At 38.8% G+C, this 27766-nt stretch overlaps 1 long non-coding RNA gene across 1 annotated transcript in view; it reads right to left on the bottom strand.

Annotated features, from left to right (window-relative positions):
• Positions 1-11262: 11262 nt before the first annotated feature.
• LOC137851199 (uncharacterized) overlaps positions 11263-27766 on the bottom strand; it is a 31402-nt gene continuing 14898 nt past the window's right edge. Inside the window, exons 2-3 of the long non-coding RNA XR_011093051.1 lie at positions 21153-22863; positions 11263-13661 (exon numbers count right to left, since the gene is read on the bottom strand). This is a non-coding gene — a long non-coding RNA (uncharacterized lncRNA). The remainder of the gene's footprint in view (positions 13662-21152; positions 22864-27766) is intronic.

The raw sequence follows: 27766 nt of genomic DNA, 5'->3' as shown, positions 1-27766 counted from the left end.
TAGACAATGAGAATTGAGCTCCTGAAGCCACTTAATTGCATTAAAAATAAAATAAAATAAACTGTCTCTTTTATTTACAAAGAAAAGATGGAAAACGTGGCATTTTCAAGCTCGAGAAAATCCAGGAAGCAAGAAAATCCAGGGTTTTAGTAAATTTTGAAATGTCATGTTTTTAATGTTCTGATTCATGCATTTTGAATGTCTTGGGATGGCAATTCTGTAATGTAAATACAGACTTTTAGCTCTCGGGCTGTACATCTGAAGGAAAACCAATTTAATCAGCTGAAAAGAACACTTAATATGTTTCTAAAAAAAAAAAAAAAAAGTGGAAACAGTGTCTCAGTTCATATTTTGCTTTTAAACAAGTGCAAGTCTGGCATAAACAATGAGGAGTACATCCTGAATTCAGCTTTCACTTCTTAAAGCATTGTGTTCATGTCTCATAGCTTCCTACCAATAATTAAAATGCCAAATATTGTATTCATTTCTTAATCCCACTGTCTTATTGTTTTTAAGGCTGAGGCTGAACTCCCACATATGTCAGTAAACCCAGCACAAAACAAAGCAGTTTCACAACTGAACTCAGTGTTTTAAAAGAACTTTTTTTTCTTTTCCATTTTTCTTTTTCACTTTTCTTTCTTTTACATTTTTCTTTTTTTTTTTTTTCTTTTTTTTTTTTTCTTTTTCTTCTCCTCTTCCTTTTTCTTTTAGAGGACAGCAATTTTTCATGAGAAAGATTTTAATTTACTTCTAATACCAAAAACCCCTACCTCTTTATTCCAAAAATAAACTTTTTTTTTCTGTATGACCATTTTCCAAAATATTGAAATAAATCTTCAAGTTTCAAACTCAATATGTTAACAAGATCAGATTTCTAGTAACATTTCAAAGGCTAAAGTCAGTAAAGTTTTGCTTTGGTCTTCTTATTTCAGAACTCCTGAGCTTAAGAATACAGAAATAATGTGAATTTTCTTCGTATCTTTGACTTCACAAAACAGAGTTCTGTAGCATAATAATATATATATATTATTATATATAATATATAATAAATATAATGATAATAAAGAAAGACAGCCTGTCTCCTAATAGTGCATCCGAGATTCCTGATAATGTGTGTGCTCCTTGCATCACTGCTAAGCTCTGAGCTGGTACTTTGCAAGACCACAGCAGTTCCCCAAAAATTTGCTAGTAGCTGTGCAAATTTGATACAAGGACAATGCATATTTTGTCCTCATCAGCACTGAATTTCATCTGCTTTTTATTATTATTATTATTATTCATTATTGTGAGATCTTGCTGCAGCTATTCATAATCAACTTTTAAAGAATATTCTGGAAAATTTTGTAACATTAACAAATATTACCACTGCTATTCTCTCCATTTCTTCATAGATTTAAGAATATATTGAGGTCGTAGTGATGTCCTACCAGTGAGGTCCCATCACTGTGTAAAATGATTGAATGATTGTTTACATAATCACTATATCCCAAACTTAAACTGTTGTTGTTTTGTAGGTGATTTTTCATTTGTTAGTTAATTTGTTTTACCAAAGAGAGGGTCAGAAGTTAGTTGGTAACAAAATAGATCTGAAACTTTGAAGAATATAAAAGTAGGAAGCAGATTTTGGGTTTGCGGTATGTTTCAACAGTTTTACAGTTTTGCTGTTCACAAAAAAAAAAAAAAAAAAAAAAAAAAAAGCCACTTGTTTGTTCTGTCTCATTTACATTTGAAAACTTGCAAATGCCACTGTTTAGATAGCATCACCAGAATACAAAATACAGAATACATGGAGGGACAAGAGATAGGTCTCCTTGTCTGTATGGCAAGATTTAAAGAGAAAAGTGTTGGAATTTCCCTTAGCATGGTGTTCACAGCACTGACAAGGCTGAGAACTCACTTCAGAAATGGATTTTTTAACTTGCTGTTCACCAACACTTCGGGGCTGGGAAATTTCAAAGTGATCCAAAACTCAGAATAAAATAAAATAGTATAATATTGGGGGTCCTTGTGCAACATAAAGCAGGAGACAAGCAGAATAAAGGGCTAGGATTTCCATTCACCCTTAGAAACAGCTAGCTGTAGATAGTAGATAAGTTTGAGTAGATAAGGAACAAAGGTAAACCTGTAGCTTGGGAGAAAAGTACTATTTTGCTTAGGACATCTCTCAGATTACACTTGGAGCTGTAAGAGCAGCACTAGGAACAAAGGCAGGGGACAGGAGGAGCAGATTTTGGCTCTAACTTGCAGAAGCTCAGAGGGTCAGGGCAGAGCTGAGAGCAAAAGCCAAGCTGCCAGCTTCCTTCTCAGCACCATTATTTCTGGGATTTTCCTGTGAAGTTTCAGAGACTTATTTTTCAAGGCAGGATATAGGAACCATATAGGTGGGAATCACTCTTGTAATTGCTGGGCTTCAGCTGTTGCCTGCTAACTCTGTCAGGGACTTATCTGGTCCATTCACTAGCAACCTGCCTACGAGACACGGGAAAAAAAAAATAAAGCAAACAGAAGAACAATAACCACAAGAAGGAAGGGGGGTGGAGGGTGGAGAGCAGGACTACAATTATTTTTCTGTCTGATGTAAGACAGCTATTCTTTTGAAATTGTTCTTTACCACCTATGAAAGAATATAAAGTGAAATGTAAGATGCAAAGAATTTCTAAAGCTGTGTTATGAGAAAGTACAATTAATTTATGCTGTGTCAGTTGGAACTGGAGTCTAGTCCTTCTCTTCAGCTGTGAAAGCAAGACGGCCCAACCCCTAATTACTACATGCTGTTTCTGCTGCAAGAAATACCATGCTTTTTTTAAAAAGTAATTGATAGTTTTGTCATTCATGTAACTTAAGACTTCATCCAGTCGATGAACCAATTGTTCAATTAAGTTGTCTTTTGACTTTCTGAGCTTGTCAGTTCAGCAAAAACATGCTTGGCTTCCTCCCTGTTCACAATGGGGGCTTGCACTTATTTTTATTTCTGAATCAGTACTTTTCTAATGCCTGAAGATGCATGTTGCAAGAAGAAGGCTATGTTTTGCAGTTCACTTACTCCAATGGAATTTGATTCCATCATATGAATCAGAGAACTGGAAATCATTGATGAACTGAGTGTAATAAATTAACATGCTAACAAGCCCATTGCTGTATGAAAAGAAGAATAATAATAAGAAGAAAAAGACACTGCTTTATAGATAGGTTTAAATTTTAGGAGAAAATGTATTCCTGAAATTTTAATGCTATAAATTCTAGATTCAGAAATTCTAGATTTAACAAACTAGGTTTAACCAAAGAATTGTATGGAGTACTCAGAACAGACTAAAGTGGCCTTTCAGCCACTCCTGAACATTACAACTCCTCTCCATGGCAAACACAGTGATTTAACAGTTATTAGATGACATGACTCAAGCACGGCTGACGACGAGGGGCCAGAGCTGGCTCTGAGCATCGCTGTGTACACACATCAAACTGCTGCCCTCCCTACTCCTGACTGATGCCAGACCAGCCTCTGGCTCAGAGCTCTGGTATTTTCTATCCAACAAGAAGGAAGAATGGAACCTGGAGGGGGGTACTAAACAATTTCACAGGGGAGCAGCAGTCAGCACATCTATATAACTTTATATAACACAACTGAAGGTCTTGTCCAGTTTCTCTTCCCATGTTGCATGCATGGACCATGTTCCCTGCAAATTCGGCATAAAGGGAGAAGAAAGAATTCATTCAAATTCAGGGTTTGTGCATCAAAGTGACTCTATTCTAAGTTTTTCCCAAATATCAAAAGATGCCCATATGGCACAAAAACAACCTAAAAATGGTACAGGAAAAAATAAGAATCATATTCACTGCAGTAAAATAATGGTAACAGTTCAGAAACCAACAGATGTCTATGGCTCATTATTTTAGAATTTGTTATTCTGTCACAGTGACATTTACAGTATGGTAACAATAATTCTATAATTCAATCAGTTTGAATTACTTTTATTTTTAGCATTTGTAACATATACAGACTTACCAGAATATTTTTGATAAATATCTGGTAATTCTTTACCAAAATACCAAATTCTAAAATGTTATCAGTAAAGGAAATTCAAAACTGTATATTTTTAAAGAAAATATAGGAAAACCGTGATTCGTCACACAGATGAACAAATAATCAAGAGGGGTTTCTTTGGTACTTAGGCAATAACCATCATGACCAGCCCAATCACTTCAAACTGAAAAATACATTTATGATTTGCAGTGTAGCTCATTTTGCTAAAGATAAGACTCGTCCTGCTTCTGTGAATTTAAAATATAAGCTCAAACACATCTGAATGGTAACTTGCAATTGTAACTGAAATGGATTGCTCTTTGCAGAATCTGTATCTGCACTGTAGCACACGTGGGTGTCTTCTGAGCTCACTTCATCATTTCTGCTAATTTTTGTGCTTCCCTTTCTTCAGGACTAAAAAAATAAATACATGTTTACACAAGTAAAGACTCTGACTGGTGATTTCACCTGCTGCATCTCCTTTTCTCTCTTCTTGCCTGAGAGGCTAACTTCTTCACTGATAATTTTGGGTACAATTTCTGAAAAGCTCAGCAGATTTAATTTGCAATTCTTTTTATTTGCATTTAGATAAATACACTTGGATGACAAAACCCAAAAGCATCAGTTTCATAGCCGTTTCAACATCGCCTGAGTTCCCAGACCATTTTATGCACAGGTGCTCATGTACTTGAACAACAACAGCAGCAACAAAGTTCTCTATAGCTTCCTCTCTTCCCTCCCTCCATCTCACACATCTACATTTCTTCTAAAAGATATTTGCAGGCTGACAGGGAGCAGGCTTTGTATTGTCCCCCAAGCACTTCACCTCTGAAGAACAACTGAGGTCCCTGGTCCCGAAGGAACTTCACAGACTTGCTGGCTGCTCATGACAGGAGGCACAGCCCCCAAGCTGAGGTTTTGTTGTCATCATCCTTCCACCATCATCATTTGCTGTTTAAACAGTGAGCCTGTACAGTTCTCTGGCCACACAAAACCCAATGAGATGATGGTCTGTGCTGAAGCAGGGCTGATCCTGCTTTCCACAACCCCCATGGAACTGTCAGCTACATGGCTGCTCATGGTGGCAGAGCAAAAACTCTCTCCTTAAGATGGTGTAATCACATCTGACATCTGAAAACTGGAGAAAGAGGAGTGGGGAGGGGAGAGAGCAGAGAAAAAGCTCCTTCTTCTGTTCCTAGCCACAAATCTCAGGACAGGGTTCAAAGAAAATCAGCACAAAGGGCCCAAAAAGTGTGGGCAGCATGTAATAGAAAGGCCATTAATTCAGAAGAAGGTAATGTATTTGGTAATACTTTGCTTATCACGTTAAAAGTTCTTTTTTGAGAAACAATATATACATATAGAAAAAATGCTCTAAAAGGAATATTAAGAGCAAGCCAAAGGAAAATTTAGGGCAAAAAGGGAAATGGTGATAAATAAATGATCATCTTAAAAGATGATGTTATTTTAACCTCTCCTAGCAAGCAGTGTCACTGAAGGCCCACTATATGTCCTAATACAAAAGCTCTTCTGTCTGTATACGTGTTTATTATTTAGCTGCCTCAAATTCAACAAGAAAAGAGAAAATGTGAGATAATTTCCAACTCTGATCCTCTCACTTGAAATTCACATGGACACCATCACAGAATTTTTCCACGCTCATTAATGCCAGCACATATTTTCTCTTCCAGACAAAGAATATTAACAGATCTCCATGACCCAGCACTGCTTTCCAGAGGCTGGCTGGAAACAACGGGGCTCGTACGGCCGCAGGCACTGACATCCCGTGGCAAGGGCTATCAGCTTGCATTAGTCACAACAAACCTCCTCCCATCACACAGGGCCCTCTGCTTAGGAGCAGTTGCTGGGTGAAGACTGCTTCATTCTTATCTCCTTTGGTTGGCAACAAAAGAAATTATAAACGAGTGACAGGCAGGACCAAACTCAGGAGGAGTTTTTGTAATGGAGACTTTGTCTTCTGGAACTTCAGCAGTGAAGCCTCATCCTACAAATCCCAGGCACAGAAAAGGTCATTTTCTAAATCTGAAAGGCAAGCATAAAAGCTTAATGATGAGTAGTAGAGGTTTCTTATTAGTTTCAGGATCTTTGAAAGCTATTTCTTAGGAGACTGTCAAGATTACAGCTTAAAACTTCTTGCCTAGTATTTTAAATTTGATAAAAACAAACAAACAAACCCCATGCTTTTTCTTTAGTCAAAAAAGAGAAGAAGAAAGAGTACTGGGGACAAGAGCAAGGAAACTTTTCATCTGTTATTTTTTAAAAGCAGACATCAAGGACATTTTGAGAGCTTCCCAGAGCACAGAACTTTTAAAGCCTGCTCCAGAGCTCATTTCCTTGCCTTTCCTTGTTCAAGCCCCTGGTTCTGCTTTAGTTTTAACTTCAAAGCCTGTTATTTCCAAGAGCACAGCCTTTTGACTCGAGTGAATGTGGACATATTGAGAGGTTTGGTCATGCTTTAGCAGGTGTTAGTTAATGGACTTTGCTGCAAATTCTAATTTAGTCCAGATACGAGCATTTGTTCTTAATCTTCTTTAAACTTAGGGTAGGGGAAATTGTGCTATATTATAAATCAAAATTTATTACAGCACTAGCTGTAAATAGTAAAAAAAAAATAAAAATATAAACCTATTAGTAACAGGAGCTGCAGAATAAGTATAGAAGGGCAAGAAAGACAAAAAAAAAAAAAAAAAAAAAAAAAAAAGAGAGGTTGTTTCTGAGGATTTTTTTTCCTTTTTTAACCAAGTAATGAGATCTAGGAAAATGGCATCTCCTCTTCCAAGCCAACAGCATTGCTTCAGTCTGTTATGTGAGAGGATCCCCTTGTCAACTCCGAAGTGCATGTATTTTTCAAAGGAAATATTTTGAAATCGGTATATAGAGTGTTCTGAAAATAATTTAAAGCACTTCTTACATTTTGACTGATTTGCACCTTGCCATGAATCTGGAGGAAGAATGGACAATTAGGCTAACAACAGCCAGAAAAACACACGCAAGAACAGCAGAGAGCTTACAAACAGTGCTGGGCAAGGAGGAAGTAGAAAAGTGGGGGTGGGGGAGAGAGATAACAAGTTCATAGTCATTTCTGTAGTATACATCTAGAGTAATTACATTTAGATAGCTAGTAAAGGCACTGAGCAAATCCCAGAAAAAAAAAAAAAAAAAAAAAAAAAAAAGGTGGAGGAAGAGCATTTAAAGTTTGCATGTCCAGGCTTCATTTCAAGGTATTTTCAGCTCTGTGTTAGTGAGGCCAACCCAACCTATAGATCAAGCAGGAAGGCAAAATCCAGGCAGCTGAAATTTGGGTGCATCAAAACCCAGATGGCCGCTGTGCTGAAAGCTCATCCTTGAACTGTACCTGAGTGGTTCTGAGATACGCAGCAGCAATGTTCAAGCTGTTTTGATTTGTGTGATGCTAATGTTTGCCCAGTGGCTTGGCTTGGTTGTAGCTTCTAGTCTCACAGGCTTAAACCTGCTCGTGACAGACTGGCTTCTCACAGCTGCCTTTGGTTGGCCTCCTGGAGAAAGGCCCCAACCCATCGGACAACTGTGGGCCATGGGCTGAGGCTTGCTGCTGGAGGGTAAGTCTGAAGACAGAGCAAGAGCAGCCGAGAGAGCCCTTAGTTAGTAGCAAAAACACACTAATTCACACATAGCAATGCCAAATCAGTCATCACTACCCTGCAAATGCTTAGACATATTTTCTGCATTGATTTTAGCAGAGGAAGGCAATCCCTATAGCACTAACATTTCTAGACAACTGTGATTTTACATAGTAACCACATATGTGGTTCCCAAAATTCCTTGTCCAAACAAAGGGAGTGCCAGACAAGAACATGCCTATTGGCCATTTCCCTCCAGCCTACAGCCTCTCACACAATTAATGAACCATTTCAGTCCTTCTGAAGCATGGCACAAAGGGATCACTTGGGCTGCAATTAATATGATCTATTTTGCCATGTTTGCTATTTCTGTCATATTACATTATGCTTGCTGTATTACCATTATTTACATTTTAATGTTATAAATTAAATGTATCAGGGCATTGCAGCGACAACCCCATGGGAATACAGGATGTTTCTACTCAAGTGGTTGATTAAAGTGCTGCCTTCACAAAAAAATGTCATTCAAAACCTCATTTTTTTGCTCACTAAATATGGGGAGTAAGAATACAATGTAGGGAAAACCGTTGATACTCTCAGGTCGTGGTGTTTGAAGCCATCCACCACTGACCCAAAGCCTGCTTGTCCTTCTCCACCTGTCTGAAGCCACCCATTCTCTCATCATCCAGACAGGGCGTAAACCATTTGTTTGTCTGGTGCACAGCTGAATCCTGGGCCAGAGCTGCAGCTCCTAATCATTAATAGAAACAATATATTTGTCCTCACATGTCCAGAAACATGGCCCTATTCATTTTGTGTAAAAATAATGTCCTTTAAATATCTGTAAGCAAATAAAGCAGCTGTCTGCAGGGGGAGAACCAGAAAGCCTTGACAGGCTAATCCAGCTCCTTGCTGGTGTGCTCGAATCACTTGGCTACACCAAGGCTGGCTTTTCAGTCTCCTCATGGCCCTCAAATCTCCACGTGCTTTGGGGAATTGTCGTATCAGAGTTCTGACAGCGTGAAAAACTGTCAGCTTGCAATCCAATGGCTCATCTTACTGATATTTTATCTCCCCTGTAAAGCTAACGGGGATGAATATACAGCACGCCTCATGGACGCTGCCTTTCACCATCTCCTCCAGTTTCAGTCACCCTCAGCAGTGACAACACCGCAAAAGGTCTACTTGTCTGGCAAGTAAGGATTAAAAAAATCACCTGTCTTCCCTGCAAACCACTTCTTTGGCTAAGATCCAGGTGTTTCAGGTGGTTATCAGATCCATTTTTAACCCCTGGATAAAAAATAAATAAATAAATAACAATCATGATTAAGGTTTCACTCAGCTAAACAAGACGAAGTGGGCCCATGAGAACCCCATAAAGTTCAACAAGGGGAATCCCAAACATGAATACAGGCTGGGTGATGATTGGACGGAGAGCAGCCCTGTGAAGAAGGACATGGGGGTGTTGGTGGACAAAAATATGGACATGAGCAATGTGTGCTTTCAGCCCAGAAAGCCAACCATATCCTGGGCTGTATCATAAGAAACGTAGCCAGTGGGTCGAGGGAGGTGATTCTCACCCTCTTTTCTGCTCTTGTGAGACCCCACCTGGAGCACTGTGTTCAGTTCTGGGGCCCTCAGCACAAGAAGGACATGGACATATTAGAATGAGTCCAGAGGAGGGTCATGAAGATGCTCAGAGGGCTGGAGCACCTCTCCTATGAAGACAGGCTGAGGGAGTTGGTTTTTTTCAGCCTGGTGAAGAGAAGGCTCCAGGAAGACCTTATAGTGGCCTTCCAGTACCTAAAGGGCATCTTGGTAACTATGCCGTTTCTTTTAGTAAGGAAAATGAATGTTACAGACCATTAAAGAACTAGAGAGGATAGCACCTAAGAGAGTCATATCAAGCAACAAAAACTTGTCGGAGCACACTGATCTCTCTAGTTAAGCCCATGTTTTCAGGGCTGGACAATGTATTCCTGCTCCACCACAGCTCCTGCAGGACAAGCCCAGTCCTTGAGACAACCTGTCCCTGAATCAATAACCACTGGCACCAGCATGATCGGGTTTCTTCTGCACTGCTTTGCAGGAATCCACACTTGATGCAGTAGTACATATTGATATCTTCGTTACTTTCTACCACACCATAAATATGTGTTGCTTTAATTACTTTCATCTGTGACATGATATTAAGGGATACACAGGGTGCCATTGAATTTCCTGGGCTCAGCAGCATCAGAGGCAGGACTCTGCCTCTTGAGGTATCAAGCGTCTTTCACACATCTGACAAAGTTAGAGAGAAAGTGAAAGAGTGAATTTGTTTTCCAGGCAGGCTTTTAAAAATTCTTCTTTCTGTTATGCATCAAAATTTCTTTTTCCTTTTTCTTTTCCTATCAAAAATGAATGACCCAACTCCTTTAGGTCAGTTTCTGTTATTGCATTGTTTGTCAACTTCTAGGTCATACAAATGATATTCACTAATCAAATGGCATGCCAAGGCTTTCCTAATTCACTTGTCACTGAACTTAATCCCTTGTCCTTCTATACACATTGTAGATAGATTTCAAGCAGAAAACTATCAGTAAGTACTTTGATTCTTTGACACAAAAGTTTTACAAATATAATTTTTCAACATTTTTATTTTTACAAGGTACACAATAATAATTATTAAGCTATTTCTACCCCTTATCAAGTAATTTTCTCTATTTCTTTGGATGTTTCCCCGCACGTTCTGATAAATGTAATCAGTTTTTGTCCTTGTTGAAATGACTTTTTCAATTTCAGATATTTTTTTCCAATGATCATATGCACATAAATATTTATCATTTTATATGTATACATATTATTCTTATTCATATGTTCACTTTATAATCAGCTTAATCCTTTTCGTATATACTTAATTATTTGTTAACCTGAGATAAGAAAGAAAGAGCTTTCTATGCCTTGTCTGGATTATGAAGACTAAGAACAGTCTCTTTCCAAATTATTATATTATTTTAGGTATTCCAGGAATTTTGAGTTATTTCAAAGATTTGTTAGATGAGCACTTGTTGTTGTTCTTTGAAAGATTCTTAACAGTAACTGGAATTTTAGGAATCCAATGCCTATCATTAAATTCAACAATTTTAAATTGAAATTACTCTTTTTAAAGTTAAAAGACAGTCTTTTGTTGTTGCTGTTCTTGTAAATACATTGTTTTATTGTACAGATAGAGTTCATCTATATACTTATTGCTGGCAAAAATATTAATATTTCTCCTATCTTTTCTTTTGGAGTTGCTGCAGTTCATCCATTGAAAGATGAATATAGTATACCTAGACGTAATTTCTTTAAGTTATTTGCAGGCCAATTACTTTGTGTGTCTACATCCTCAGACATTTTAGGTCAAATTCTTCTTCAACACTGGGTTCTTTTCTCTGGCCATGCTTAAGAAAACCTAGATATTTATCACCAGCCTTAACAATTTGTCGGGTTTATTAATTCCATTAATAAAGGATTAAAGATCTAAAGATGAAAAGAAAGAGAAAGAAAGAAAGAAAGAAAGAAAGAAAGAAAGAAAGAAAGAAAGAAAGAAAGAAAGAAAGAAAGAAAGAAAGAAAGAAAGAACGAACACAAGGGGAAAGAAAATAATTTCAAAGACCAAGAAGTTTATTTTTTCTGTAGAACTTGAAATAACAACTGACTACTTAAGTCATCAAAAGTTCTGAGACTTTTCAATATTGTTTAAAAATACACCATGCCAATGCTTATTTGTATAATACTGATGTTAGGATGGATGGAAGAGGCAGTCCCTGTGCTACCGCTACTTCCATAAGGTCTAGGAAACACTTGTATTTCACTCTTAAGGCTTTCATAGATTTAATGTCAAATGGTCAGTATTGATACACAGATGAGGAAAAGAGTCCTGTCAAAAACCACATATAAGGAAAATCCCCATTAGGCTGGCAAATGGTGGTGTGCATGGGGGCCTCCTGGGCTCTCCTGCTCTGCTTGCAGTCAGCTTCCCGAGGTTCTGGTGGGGAGACAGGGGCTGAAGGCTGAGCAACTTAACCATACCACCTGTGCTGCTTCTCCCTCTGCTCCCAGGCACAGACTTCCCTCAGATCTGTGACTGCAAGGCCACTTATTTTTGCCTAAAAGCCCTGGCACAGACCCTCGGAACTTTGTTCACCTGTGTGCCAAGGGGTTCCTCAAGGAAACCAAGTGTATTTGTGTTTTGTTCACCTCTTCCAGGACGATTCTCCCCAGATGTGACTAGGCTCCTGCACTTTGGGTTGTGTTACATGAAACATGGATTTTTTACATTGACATTTCAAAGCCTATCCCCACATCTTTCTGAATAAAAGGAACTCCTGAATAAGGTTCTAGCTATGATGGTTAATTGCAGTCAAAGGCATTTTTTCCTTTTACTGTTCACTTAGCATAAGATTAGAAGGGATCTCTTGAGTCCCAGGATATCACAAGCAACCACATCACACAGTCCCTTTCATCAGATGAGGAACCTCCATGCTAACATTCCTATTTTTGTCCCCAATCTGATTGGAAGATTGTTGTAGAACCCCACTTCTCTAACATACAGGAGTCATCTATTTTGGAGCCTAAATTTTTGTCACACATGTATTTATTATTTATTCATTTAAAAATACTAAAAGCCATCCTTAAATCACTGAACAGCCTCAAAACAACTTGAAATAAGAACATGACCTTTTACCAGTAGCTCATGCACAGGCATACACTAGATCCAGGCCCTGAATTAATAAGAAAGCCTTAATATTTGTCTGATACTATGGCTACTACTTAGGGGTAGGAAAAGAGATCTTTTATGGCATCCTATTAAGGAACTTAATAGAAATGTGTTACTTTGTGACAAAAGTATTTGTTGTTCATGAGTTAGGGATGACAAAAGGATGCTGGAAAACTTTTAGTGCCATATAATTCTGTATTATTGGCTTATGAAGAAGTTCAGTCACTTGCTTGAAAAATTTTCATGTCTGTGAAGCTTTCCAGTTACCTTATGACAGCAAATTTGGAGATACAAATGTATTGAAACTGTATATGTGGTTTGCCTCATAAATAAGCTGCTGGGGATCCTTAATGCTTCGGTACCAAATACTGTCTGCTGTGTAGTACAATGATGCAGAGAAAAGTCGGTCAACCTAATGTTGATGAAATGCTTTTCATTCAGTACTCAGCATAAGTGAAGAGATCGGCATTGCCCACCGTCTCCTGGGGAAGAAGAAAATCCATACAGTCTGGGAACTGAGGAAGTGCTGATGTTCATGCTCTTTCAAATTCCTTGAAGGCGTGACGCAAGGCAGTGTCTAGCCTGGGTGCCTGACAGACATCAGCTCACAGTGTTTGTCAACCTGCCCAAATGCCGAATACCTGGAACATGACAATACTGAAAACCTTCACATAAATATCTGAATTAAGTTTTGGCACCAAACTTTAACTAAGAAAAATCAACAGTCTAACAGAGAGCAAAGGAACAGGAAAGGATAAAATACATTACCAAGTTGGGAATAAATACCAGAGCAATCAGTAGTCCCTGAGGATGCACAATGGGAAAGGAGAAAACACTGCAGAGCAGAGCACTGTTTCTGACCTCTGAGCTAGCAGGTCTGACTCTCTTATGGGACTTTCATGTGTGGAAAGATGAAGGTTTAGGTGAGAGAAGTATAACTATGAACTTTGTTTTGACTGTGATTCAGGTGTTTTTAAATCACTCTCCACACTTTTGAAATTCTCTAGAAAAGGAAGACTTTCAGGTGCAGAGCCCCACTGCGCCTATTACAATACCACAGTTAGAAAATCACAGTTGTGCCAAGCAGGAAGTCGGTTTTACTAGATGGAGTATGAAGTTCCACCAGAGAGGAATACAGGAGCAGAAATGTCAGCTGACAGATGCACTCAGAGAAGACCAAGAGGGTTCTGCCTGTAACAGCAAGAGTATCTCTTACTTCCAACAAAGTGAATCAGCGTCTGCAGTCCAGATGGTGCAATGTGGAGGGCTGCAGTGCCTGGGAACAAATGAGAAAGGGAAGAAGATATTTATCAGAAAGGCAGAAACCACAGCCTAGCAGATTCTAGGCTTGTTCTCAATAAAAGAGTCATCCGAGTTACTGGCTAATAAGCAAAGTCTTTCCCACTTCCTGGGAAGGTGCATTTATTATTGATTCTTAGCAGAACAAAATAAAACCACACAGACACAGAATACCACACAGAGAAATGTCTCTTCTGCATCAGGGCTTACTGCTTTTTTATATTTTTACTATCTTAATAATTCATTACCAAAAAAAAAAAAATAAGTCAAAGCAAAGCAAACTCGTTCTTCCTCCCCCAGTATAAACTCTTCAGCTGATGATGTTAACAGCAAAATAGATGTGCAGATATGATGCACAAAGGACAAGCTGCACCAGCAGTATTATGCTAAGCAAGAATAATTATTCTTCTTTACTCTGGTACTGAGAAACATAGATGTTCAAAGGCAGAAAAACAAACAAACAAACAAACAAACAAACAAAAAGGCAGAAAAGGAATTGAGGAAAACTGTTTTGTTTTGGTTTGGTTTTTGTCCTGTCCCATTTTTCAAGCCTGCTTGCAGTTAAAAATATTTTTTTTCAAAGTTTCGTAATACAAAGTACATCAAAGAGTGCCTGTGCCGTGCTCTGTTTACATGCTCTGTCTACATGGCAATGCCATAGCCTCTAAAAGACGAATACTCTCACAGCGCGCTATGGTGCAACAGTGCCTCAGACACTCATAATTTAATTCACTGGCGTTCAAAAGAAACATTATCCTCAGATTATCACAGAGCACATTATATTGTAAAGATTTCCATTCACTTGAAGGACTTAAGAAAAAAATGAAAATAATAACATAAACCGGCTGGTTTATTTCTGTGTCAGCACATTCTTTGCTCCACCTTTCACCTGAACATCCTGTGCCCCTTCTAGAAGTTCCTTAATTAACCCTTACTTTATCTTACAACTATCAAATGTAAATTAATAGTCATGTGGGGTCATCTTTCCAAGGTTACACTGTGTGGCATCCACCTGCTCTTGCCTGTCAGAATTAAATGTGGAGAGTGCTGAGCTGCTCCGTAACGTACGTCATTTGAAGATACAGCTTTTCACCTATACAGCGAAGTGTGATCATAATTTGGGGTTTATTAAGTGAGCACCAAAGTCCCAGGAAGGGAAAAAATAAATCTATAAGACGCTTTTTCCCTCTAGGGTGGAAGAAAAGGATGAACACACATTTTGAGATTTCATAACCTTGCTTAACTTTTTTATGCATGGTGGGTTTATTTCAAAACAGTTTTCATTAATAAGGAACAGAATTCCCTTAAGTGACCTTAGACATATGCAGCCTCCCAGATGGTAAGGAGTGCTGCTTTAGGCTAAATAAGCAAGTGATGTATAGTGTATGAAATGAGCAGAATTCTTCTCCTGTTCTCAGTCAGCACAGCTGTGAGTGACAGCACATAGCAAGTGACCAACATGCTCCATCACAGTGCTGCAAATGAAGTTTTATTGCCCCTGAGTCACAGCAATGGCAGATATAACCATTCAGGTATAAAGTATTTTCAAACGCATTAGTATTAGTCTGTCAATTCCCTGAGAATAGATATGCCTCCCCTTTGTTTAGAAAAAGTCTGAGGGCTAAATTTGCTATTTGAAAATAGTAAAATTCAAGGCAGCTGTGTGTTTTTATTAGTGACTTCTTAAGTAGGAACTGTGAAACAGATTGAATGTTATTACACAGTGGTAGATGAAGTAAACTGTATTTACACAGCCACTCCTCCGGTAATCATGAGTTATTAACTGAGGCAAATAATTATTTTAGAACTAATAATTTTAGTAAATATGACATTTCCAAGTACATTTTTTTACACTTTGGTCCTGAAAAAAAGTGTAATAATTGCTATATTTTGCTACATGTACTCTATTCAGGTTTTAAAACTTCTATTTTTACCATGAAATATATATATTTATTAAAATTAAAAAAAGAGAGAGAGAGAGAAGGAAAAGAAAAGAGACAAGAAAAGGAAAGCAAAGCAAGGCAAAGAGGTGAACAAAATTTAAAAGAAATAGTTCATTTTCAAAGATCTTATGATTGGATTTATTGTTTGTTTTTTTCACTTCCAGATCAACTTTACTTAATAATGTCATTTATCTTGTACAAGCTCATTTTAATATCTAAATTAATAAAAATTATTAATTTAAAAATTATGCATCTTAATCTGTTACATTATCTATGTTGCATACATACCTGTAAGGTCTTGTAAATTCATAATAAAATCTAGAAATGTGACAGAAAAATAAAAGCATTTTCTTTACTTCTCCCAGATGGCATTCTTCATTAATTAGAAGGTAAAGTTTCTTAAACTTTTGCCATCAAAACAAAATATAAGAAAAATATATTGAGGAGGCCACGTGTAAGAAGTTCCTCATTTCATAACTCATGCCAACCAAACCTCAAAGCTCTCCAAAGTAGAGCCATTTGTGCCCTGTATTAACTTCCCTTTTCCTTGCAACACATAACCACACAACATGCATGTGCTCCTTCAGAATCACATTGATAATCCTAAATCTGACCCCAGAATAAAACCAGCTTTTGATCAGTAATGAAACCATCTTTTGTTTCTGCTGTTCTCTAGTAGTTCATGGTTGGATCTGAAGGACATGTCCATTAATAAGGTAGATTCGTACACTTGTCAGTCAGATAAGGGGAGTTCAGTGAGCAAAATGACATCTGAGTGTATGGCCATCTACTTTCCCATTTTCTCAAATCTGTTTATTTGGTTGAACCCAACTACTGTTATATCATTTATATCATTACCTGAACAAAATTGTTATAGAGACTAGTGTGCACACACACTTGCTCCCAGGTACATACACAAAAGTAGCAGTTAATATGCATTTGTGCACTGGGTTACACAAGGACCATGTGTAACAGGATCTGGAGAAGATAAACTTCCTTAATCAGGGTACAACAACAGTTATTTTAAGAAAGGCAGGATGTCTGTAGGGGTCTGGCCTTGGACATGATGAAGAGATCTTTTCTGCCTGTTTTGTTAGCGAAGAGGAGATGAGTGGGCTAGATTAAAAAAATATATCCTGTTGGAACCCTGAGGCTGGCTAATAATCCATGTTTCAATTTCCAACAAGATACCATTGTTAGGCTAGATGTATTGTATATGTATACTGTTGCCCTTTTCTGGGCAGAATCAAATCCACTGTGCATTGTGTTCTGGGCCTTACACAGCTAATAGCTAGCAGAAGTTCTCAGATGGTTTAGGTGGGTGTAGCTCCACCAAGCCAATGGAGATGTGTTTGGTTACATCACTTGTTGATGTAATTGGGCACTTTATTTGTGCTTTTGGCATATCAGTCTCACTCCTTTCCCAGCTCTTGCCATGAAATTCTGAGAACAGACCATTCTTGGATCTATCCAAGACAACACATCTTGGTGGTACTTTGGGGCAAAACCAGCTATGAACTGGCAGTTCAGCTCTTGCAGTGGAGCCATAATGAAATCACATTTTATATTTTGTGATTAATCTTTATTCCGTGGGCTGTAGTCAGCTTTTTGATCATTGCAGCTCTTTGCATATCTCTATCAAACACTGCTATTGAGGAGGAAGGGGTAGGATTTTTAGTCCTACTACTCCAAATAGAATATCCAAATCTTCATTTCTCTGATCATTTTGATCTTCTTTCTGATCTATATATGCATTTATTGCAATCTTAGCATTGGTCTTTAGTTTAAATAGTTCTTTCCCTCCCTGTCCTTTGTAGCCTTGAGCAATTCCCAGAAAGCAATTCATTTTGCTAGACAAAGTAACATGTTTTTAATACATTTGTAAATATCATTAATATCACAGTAATATTGTTTTCTGCAAGTATTATAAAATGAGTTGATGATTCTTGATTATGCATGACCAGCACAATACACACTCTACAGGGAAAGTCTAAACAGTGCCTTGCAGAGGGTCATACATGGTGGAATTTATCCCTGTGGAGCTAATCCCTATGGAAATATCTGCTGTAAAGGCGCTATATAATACATTTTAGTATCTTCAGTGCTTTTTCTCCCCCATTACCACCGTAGATGTTTCTGACTTTTTTTTTTACTTTGTAGTTTTCAACAAATGAAATCCTGTCATATTGCAAGAAACTGCTGTTATTCTTTCCTAAACCCATGAGTTTGCACTCTGTAGTGTTAAATTCAACTCTAATTCTGTTACTCCACTATTTATCACAGTCATACCCCTTGGTGGTGTTTTTTTTTGTTTTGTTTTGGTTTGGTTTTGTTTTGTATTAGGACTCATCTCTGTCCTAAAAACATGTTGTCAGCAAATTCTGTTAGCAAACAACTGCTCTCTGTGACAAGGTCATTAACAAACAGATAAAACAGGACCGGAGCCAGAACTGCAAACAGGACCCCTTTCTGGTCTGCCACAGATCCTTCCAACACAACCCACAGTTGTCTTCATATAGCTAGTCCTTCAGCCCTTCTCTCCAAGTGAAATAATAACTTCTCACGTGGTCCTGCATCAAAGGCATCAGTGAAGGCAGCAGGGTACTGCCTGCTCCAGCAAAGGTTGTCAAAGGCAGATGTCTAGCTAAGTCTATCAGTCTCTGACACTGAACCTCATCCTTTATTTAAATTCTTCCTTCAAATTGTCTTTTACATCCCCTTGTACTCTGAAGTCAAAGCAGCATACTCAAAGTGACCTAGGTGAGAGTGAGGGTAAGGTTTACAAAAGAAACAGAGCAGACTTCTTGCTGAAGTGGAGCTTCATCTCCTTTGCAGCCCATTTCAAAGAGAGCTCTAGTCTTTATTTCAATCCTCAGAGTAAAAGCTTTGGCTATTTTGCAGTGACTTGGTAGCAAAACTGACTGAACAGATTTATGAAACCAACCTCATAGCTGCAGCTACCATTTCTACCACACTGTGAATGAAAAAATCACTTCTGTTTGCACTAAGTACAGTGCATCCAGACTCCTTGTACCCTTTTCCTCTTACTTTCAGAAGGGCTAGGATGATATAGATCATAGGATCATAGAATGACTTGGGTTAGAAGAGACCCTGAAGATCATCAACTCCAACCCCCCTGCCATCGATAGGAATGCCACCCATTAGATCAAGTAGGCCAAGGCCCCATCCTGCCTGGCCTTGAACACTTCCAGGGATGGGGCATCCACATCTTCTCTGATCAACCTGTTCTAGTGCCTCCCTACCCTTACAGTGAAGAATTTCATCCCAATGTCTAGTCTAAATCTATTCTCTTTTAGTTTATGACCATTTCTCCTTGTCCTATCATTATTTACCTGAGTAAAGATTCCTTCTCCATCCTTTTCATAAGACCCTTTTAAATATTGAAAGGCTGCAATGAGGTCTCCCTGGAGCCTTCTCCTCTCCAGGCTGAACATCCCTGGCTCCTTCAGTCTTTCTTTGTAGGAGAGGTAGGTCCTCCAGCCATCTGGTCATTTTTGTGGCCCTCCTCTGGACCCGCTCAAACAGCCCCACATCCTTCTTGTGTTGGGTGCCCCAGACCTGGACACAGCCCTCCAGGTGGGACCTCACAAGGGCAGAGCAGAGGCGGACAATCTCCTCCCTTGACCTGCTGGTCACACCTCTGTTGATGCAGTTGGCCTTCTGTTGAACCAGGATACAGTTGGCCTTCTGAGCTGCAAGCATGCACTGTCAACTCATGTTGAGCCTTTAATCCACCAGAACCCCCAAGTTTTTCTCCGCAGGGCTGCTCTCAATGAGTTCTTCTGCTGCTCTGTGCTCATGTCTGGGATTGCCCCAACACAGGTGCAGCACTTAGACTTGTTGAACTTCATTAGGTTCACATGGGCCCACTTCTCCAGTATGTCCAAGTCCCTTTATCTACTATAAACTATTAATAATACTATAAACTGATTGAGGATACAAGAGAATTACTTTTTTTAATAGAAAAGGTACTTAAGAACATATTTCTCACAATGTCTCAAACAAGCAATTATTATTGTTACATACATCACTACAATTTTCAGTAGAATCAGACTTGGATCAGAACCCAGCTGTGCATAAATGCAATAAGATGATCTTACAGATGAGGATGTTACAAATAAGAAATAATTAAATATATAGAGAAAGATGGAGAATGCAAGATGCTCGAAACCACCTGCGTTAACAGCATGTTAGATCAACGATAATCGGAACTCTTTAAAACCTAACCTAGTTTCCGTCATTTGTGTCATTTGTTTTCTTTTGATGTTTCACTCAACTTGAATGATGACAGTTTCATTTGTATTTCAGTCAGTTTTGTTGTCAGGCAGCAAGCCTACATTGCAGTTGTGCTGTAAATACTTAAAGGGACATTTTGAAATAAACTACTTAAATGGGTTATGAAATAAAATCTTAGAAACCTCTTAGCATAGATTTTTACAGACATAATGCAACTTCCCATGGATATTTAAATAAAAAAAGTCTAATGCATGGACACATTTCTGTCTTTGAACAAAATAAAAACATGAAATTAAATTCACTCTTATTTTTGTTTCAGATGCCAGCCTTCACACCAATGAAGATTATAAAGGTGAAACAGTGAAAAGGTTTTTGTTTAGTATTGTTTTGTTTCGGTGGTATGTTTTTGTTTCTCTGAAGAACTAGATTTGATTTTCTTCTTCAGCCTTGAGGACTTAATGCACTGAGAGTAGCATAAGCTGTTAAACCCCACATTTTTTTTTGCTATGTTGCTGCTCCATGTGTCAAACAACAGCCAGAAAATAAGTTCAGTTGTTTTCCAAAGTTTGGTATAATCACAAGTTGGCTTCCGTGACAAACATCATTTTTTGGCCACTCCAAGCATTAACGCCCCAAAATCCATCTTTGAAGAGAGCAAGCATTCCTACCAAATTGATTATTCTTTAGTCTACAACATGCATGCAAACTGAACCTTAAACCTATCACTGTAAGCCTCCTAATTCATGGCCCAAAACATAGCATGGAGATGAAAAATCTCTGTACTCTTGAATTAATGACTTCTTGAAATATCTCAGAATTTAGAAATTTAGCTGTAACAATCCAGAATTTCTGCTCTTAAAAAGAAAAAAAAGAAAAAGAAAAAGAAAAAGAAAAAGAAAAAGAAAAAGAAAAAGAAAAAGAAAAAGAAAAAGAAAAAGAAAAAGAAAAAGAAAAAGAAAAAGAAAAAGAAAAAGAAAAAGAAAAAGAAAAAGAAAAAGAAAAAGAAAAAGAAAGAAACAAAAAAAAAGCAGATATGCCTTACTGCCAGTACAGCAGTACTCTCATGAATGCAAGGCCACATGAATTACTTCCATACAACTGACAGAACTTGAAGTGATATAAGCCAATCTTAAAAAAATAATAAAATAAAATAAAATAAAATAAAATAAAATAAAATAAAATAAAATAAAATAAAATAAAATCCTTTTTGAATTGATGAAGGGCTGCAGCATTATTTAAACAACAAAAGTATTGCAAGTAGACCTGACCTCAATGTTCTGTTTTTGAGACATAGAGCAGGAGAGTTTTGCTTTGATCAGGCTCCTTGTTGAATTTGTCAGTGCAAATCCAAAGGCATATCCAAAGAAGCACGGGTAGGAGGGTTCAGAGGAGCTGGATGAGCTCAGCCTGTGGACCTGTTACAACAGACTTATTTATAGTGTAGTAGTAGTGCACATGCATTCCCTGAAATACAAATCCGGCTTGCATGAAATAGGCATATTTCCAAAGGTGTTTGGAAGGAAGTTGGGACAAGGAATACAGACTTGCTGCAGTTGGAGTTTAGCTGCTCTTCAGCTGTTTTTCCTTTCACTTAACATATTTCCGAGTTTCATATTTATTTTTTCTTAACCACTAGTTTCCTCATTTGAGCTTGGAGAAGGAAGGGTCCTGGGGAGATTGGTTTTCCTGGTGCTGAGGAATGAGCAGAAGACAACCATGTCCTTAGCTGGTGAATGTGCACAGCATTAGCTGGCATGGCAACATCAGTGTGGAAGCTGCTTGCCTTCATCAAGCAAGAAGCAAGAAAGATAAAATTCAGATCTGGTAGGGGTGCCTTTAGATGGCCCAGGTCTGTAGCTGGGGTCCTGGTGCTGGAGCAGCCTGGAGCCAGATGCACCACACACCACCCCCCATCCTGCTCCAGCTCTGTCGCTGTGGGTCTTCCTCACAGGACTTTCAACAGCATGTTTTGATGTTTCTACACTTAATGTCACTGAGGATGTTAGAAAGGGTGTGCAGAAGGGACAGACAGACTGTGGGTGGGTGCAAGAGAGAATGAGGGGGAGGTACCAAATCCCAGTGATTGGTTGTGTCTCTTGGCCACACAGGGAACTGGCTGTGGGTGCCGCAGAGAGAAGTTCATGTCCTAATTTGCCACCTGCCTTTTGTCCTTCATCCAAACATTCATGCACTCAGGGTGGCAGATGCTGTTACCCTGCACCTCCACATCTCCCACACTGACCAGCAAACAAAGCTCTCAGAAAGACATATCTGGTCATAGCCAAAGCCTTTAAGCAGAGAACAGCATAGGTCAGCCCTGGAGATTTATACAGCTCAGTGGGTACTCAAAGAGAGCACAGCACTAGCTACAATCAATAGTGGTGAGGGTAGCATGCTGCTGCAGGGTCTGGTCAGCCATGGACAAAGGGGGTGACAAGCAACTCCCCCAACAGTTGTGTCATGATGTATCCCTCCCTTACCTTTTGGGAAATAGACAGTGATCTCACAGGATGCCATCCAAACGATTTGCTAGATAATTCTACACACTAGGCATTCTTCAGATATAGAAAATAATGAATGTAAAAGATCAATATGTGAATTATTGATCTTGGCAAGGCTATTTATAGTTAATTACAGCACTGAATGCTAACTGAAGTGGCTACTGGTTACCTACCACACACAATAAGGTCACTAGTAAGTTTACATACACACACACACAAAAGACAGACTCTAAAACCTGCACTGCTATAGAATTTCATCTCATCTGTTCCAAGGGCAGTTTACAGCACTTGGATTATTTGGGGCAAGGCAGTGTTTTAAATACAAACACAGTTGTTGCGGTCATCTAAAGATGAACATATTTCTAACAACAGGAAGCATCGCCAGCATTTCTGTGCACCTCCAGCTCAGTGGGGATTCACTGCAGGGCTTTGTGTGTTAGACACAGTACATGTCCTCCTCACAGTATATGTTCCCAGCCTGGAAGAAAAAAAAAAAAAAAAGAAAAAAAAAAAAAAAAAGACTTGAAGTTATTGCAGAATCTCTCCTTTACTTTCCCAGTGTCATTTCTGTTCAGTTCATGAAGACTTTCCACAACCTGGGGTTGCTGCAGCAAAGAAAGTAACCATGGAAAACATGTAAACTATACTTCACCTAGAACTGAATCTATCTGGACTACCATCACAATTTTTTATTAAAACAATTTTTAAAGGTAATTCATTCACATAAGTCAAACCTAAAACTCCCCTGCTCATCACTCTTGTATTATTAGCAAAAGTCAGGTGCTTTTAAATTTGTCAGCCTCTTTCATGAGGTGTCCTGGATAATACCCTTCATATTTTAAAAGGCAGCATTTGCTCTCATTTCATACCTGAATGATGCTAAGACCTCTCAAAGATTTCCAGAAAAAAAAATAATAATAATAAAAAAAAAAATTGAAATGTTTCTGTTCCCTTTTCCACACTCACCAGAATGGCTGGTAGTGGATCTACCTAAACAGAATCTAAACAGAATACTCACAGGACATGAACCCAGGTTATTTGTATTTGCTGACCAAGCTCACTGTCTCTCCCAGTACCACACAGCAAAAGGCTTCACTAGAAAAATGTATTTGGAATTAGTGTATTCCTACCAGTCCTTTTTACTTCTGTGAACACTCATTTTCCAGCAAGGAATATTAATCAAAAAAATCCTGACTAGCTGCACTGTCATCCCAGTTTATCAACATACTACACATTGGTACATCAGAACTCACCTTATAGTATGTAAGACACCTGTAGAGTCAGCCAGTCTAGGTTGAGGGGCTACCTGAGAGAGGCAGGGCACCACTGGGGAGGTGCTGAGAGCCAGAAGCCAAGTACTGCTCTGTCTGCATGTGCAGGAAAGGCAGGAGAAACGTTTGAGAGATGTTTTGGTGGAAAACTGATTTGAGTGGAAAACTGAGAATCTATCACAGAAAATTTAAAGGAGAAAAGCTGAGAAGACAAGGCTTGGATGCCTTGTAGCTGTTCAGACAATGTGAGCTAACCTTTTAAAAACTACATATTCTTTCATGGTGGAATTCACTCTCCGTAACCTTATAGTAGACACCTGAAGATGTCTCTATTGTCAAGAGAAAGAAACAGGAACTCCTCAGGCACCAATCACCTTATAGTGCATTGACATCTGAAACACTTTAGCAGAAGCAGTCCTGTGTAGCTATTTATTTCTCTCCATTGACTATTATAGACAAGTTGACAGCTAGCTTGGATGTAGGCATTGCAGATGCCTGTAGTTTGGCAAAAGGAATCTCATCCTGTTCGTGGCTGAATCACACACTATGTCCCCATGAACTAGTCTTTGAGACACAGGACAATCCAGAAAGCTCTGTTGCAGAGATACTTCATGGATGAGAATGTTTCTTGCTTCCTACACTCTCTTTCTACTGAATCGGTCAGCATTCTGAAAGGGGACAAAAAAAGCACTTCTGAAGAATCAAACCCTTGATATGAAAAAAGAACATTCTGGCAGGACACAGAGTGCCTAATATTCATGAACCACTATTATTTTTCCTCTTTATTGAAATAGAGATCTCCTTGTAACTTGCTCAGATGGCATAGTCAGTGCCTCAGGCAAGCCTATGCAGCTGGCTCCACAGCTTGCAAAGGCCTTGGCTACATTACAAGTGTCATATTTTCTCACAGATAATTTGTTCTTGAATAACATTGCCTAAGTAATAGGGTTTCCATCAGTATCAGCTTTGCATATCTCCTTCCTTCTTTTCACCCCTTTTTATCGTACAGACACATTAACTGTGAGCCTTGCAAAAAAGCTCTATTTATGTTTTAGTTCCCCCGAGTCTCTCTTGCCACCTCCAGGGGAATGGAGGGCACACAGGATCAAGTTCCATATTCCACCCTCATGTCTTTTTTTAGCACCTGCTTTAAAGAACCCAGAGCCACAGTGAAACAAGCAAGGTTTAGTGAGTGTCTACGGCACTTGTTATACAGTAGGCCAGTGACTGAAACAAACTGTCTTCACCTGGTGTGCCCACTTCCATGATCCATTCTTGCAAGCCCCGGGACTTTTGAGGACTTGATGAAGGCAGTGGGATGGGGTTTGTGCATGTACGAGTGATGGAGAAGTGGATATGCAAATTCCAAGTAAGGAATTGACTGAGATACACCAAGAAGAAAGGCATCTATTTTTGTTTAGCTATATAATTTCTGTGTTCTTCATATGAAATATTTAATCCACATTTGCTTCTTTGCAGTGCCAAGACAGGAAAGTTTGACACTAATATATAGCCATTTTTATCCTGAAGGAATGTTGCCCTTCTAATTAAAATCTCTTCCTCTGTCTAAGTAATTCCCCTGATGACACAAATTACACATGGCATGAATGGCAGGACATCAGACTGTGATCTCCTGAAGACCATGGAGTGAGGCCATGCGTGGTTATTATTTCACTTATGGACAGTGAAACTCCCTGCACCCTAATCCTGGCTGAATAACAGATTTCAAACTTGGGTTATGAAAACAAGAATTAAAATCCACCATATCCTCAGGAGGCAGCCCCTCTCTGCTGCAGGAACTGTTTGCTGTAGCTGTTCTTCACCCCGCATGCCCTCTTGTCTGAGCTACCCTGCTTAGTGCTGTGCCAGCAGAAGTCCCAGCTTCTCACCAGGACAAGCACTTTCCTCCATATCCGTACAGGATTTGACACAAAGAGGGCAAATGCATTAAAATGGTACTACGACAGCCTTCCTCACCAGCTCCTGAAGCCTAACACTGAAAACCCTGAGGAATCCAGACACTGTGATCGATCTCTTTCTTTATAAGTTTTGAATAAATGGCAGTCTGGTGCTGGGTGGGAGTAGAATGGTTTGTTACTCTACCCACACCTTCAATAAAAATAAACCCAAGCTTTGCCAGAACAGGGAAAGCAACATGAGCACAGGCTAATATTTACAGCATCTAGCTTTCTCCAGCTAGATGAATCTGGTTAAAAAGCAAACAACTTCCATAATTATTTTTTTCTGTGTTACTTCTCCAAATATATCATTGGTGGGGTCTAGATTGAGGGCAACAACCAAGGGAAATTTTATCAAATGTTCAGTAATGTGGCTGCAACCCAAGTTGCCATCCAGCATGTAATTCCACTCCATTGAGGACTCAGCAGGGTTCGCTGCAGCAGATAAACAAGTCGCTGTATTACCCTGAAGTGTGACAAGTGCCACCACGATGCTGCCTGGAGAAGAAGGGATTGAATACAAAATTCAAGCTCACTTTCCCACCTGGGAAAACTGAAGAAAAAGTCTCAGCACTCTGCTATGTGCTGTCTTTTCACAAGCAGTGCATATAACCTATTCCTGACCTGGAGGCAAGACAAAACTGGAATACATTGTCACACTGATGGCTTTCTCTCTTCTTTCCTATGCATAAAATGTTGAGGGTGCAAGCAGGGGGATTTGGGTTCCTTCCACTGCAGTCCCATGGACTTCAGAAAAATCACTTTGGGTATGTCTATATATATATCTAAGAGGGTAAAAACATACAAACCCTCTCCTCTTCCTCTGGGGCCTCTCTATGCTGAGAAGAAGAAGCAAAAAAGAGCCCAAAGCAAAGACTAGCTGCACTGCTGGAGTCCAGAAGTACATTTCCTTTTGACATAACATTTCAGGCACAGTTCTGCAACATCACTTTTGTATTTTTCCAGCCCCAGCATGTTATACTCCTGCAAAACCATTCATGTTTGCCTAATAGAAAAACAAAACAAAACAAAACAAAACAAGACAAAACAAAAAAAACTATGAGGTGCTTAGGTAGGAAGCAATATAAAAGCCCCAGGGAAATATCTTGCATGTCATGATAGCCAGTAAACTTTGACTGAGCTTTTGACATATACTTTCCATTAGTGTTCTTGGAAAATCAATGAAACGTACTCCTAAGCTACTTCAGTACTTTTTATTTTTTTTACCACTAAGTGCAGAGACAGAACTCCCAAAAGGTATCAACTGCATCCCAGCACAGGAGAAGTGCAGACAACTTTGTGAAATATTTCACAGTTGAAACTATATTAATATGACAGAATATTAATATGACAGAAGCCAGTTAACACCTCTTATTACAATTTCACTTGAGAATAACAGTCGGGCAAGATGTTCTTATTCCAAACAAACATGTTTAACATTCCCTGAAACACCATAAATTTTTCCATCAGCCTCTCTCTGCCATGCTCCCTTCCTCTTGAAAAAAGTGCCAAATCATGAGTTAATATTTGAGCCTCTCTCTGACTACCAGTGTTGAAGGTATCTACCAGCTACACCATGTTCCAAAACACCACACACATGGACTACTTACAGCCATACAGTGAGCAGTCAATCTTGGACTATCTATAATTCCACCTCTTAGGGAGAAAAGACAGGATAAAGATTAATTCAGGATCAGATTATCCCAAGGAACTCATCATAACACCCGTAGTTTTTTCCTAAATTAAGGTCCTACTTCACTCAAATGGAATAACAAATAATATACAGAAAGTTGCATGCTGCTTCTAAAAAGCCCATCAGCTGAAGAAGCAGCTACACCCACAACAAATCCCAAGCACTGTCTATCATTCATTCAGCCGAGCTGTTTTGTGTGAAAGTCATTACAAGAGTTTTACTGGCAGTTAAATGCCATCCTCAAAATGTTACTTGATGACAAGTCAACAGTATACACTCGGGTAAGATGTTGTTCATACTTGTTTTGGGGTTCCTGTCCAGATCAGTCCTATGCAGACTTTTTTCTGGCTAGCTGGCCTCCTTGAGGGTTGTTCAGAAGAGGATTAAAACTCTAGTATTTACATCATCACTACCTGTACACAATTAATTCTTACTTATTGCTACATTTTTACAAAAAGA

This window comes from Anas acuta, chromosome 2 (assembly GCF_963932015.1).
Source record: "Anas acuta chromosome 2, bAnaAcu1.1, whole genome shotgun sequence".
NCBI lineage: Eukaryota > Metazoa > Chordata > Aves > Anseriformes > Anatidae > Anas > Anas acuta.
The sequence above is the reverse complement of the archived record's forward strand: the minus strand, read 5'-3'. Positions and strand labels throughout refer to the sequence as shown.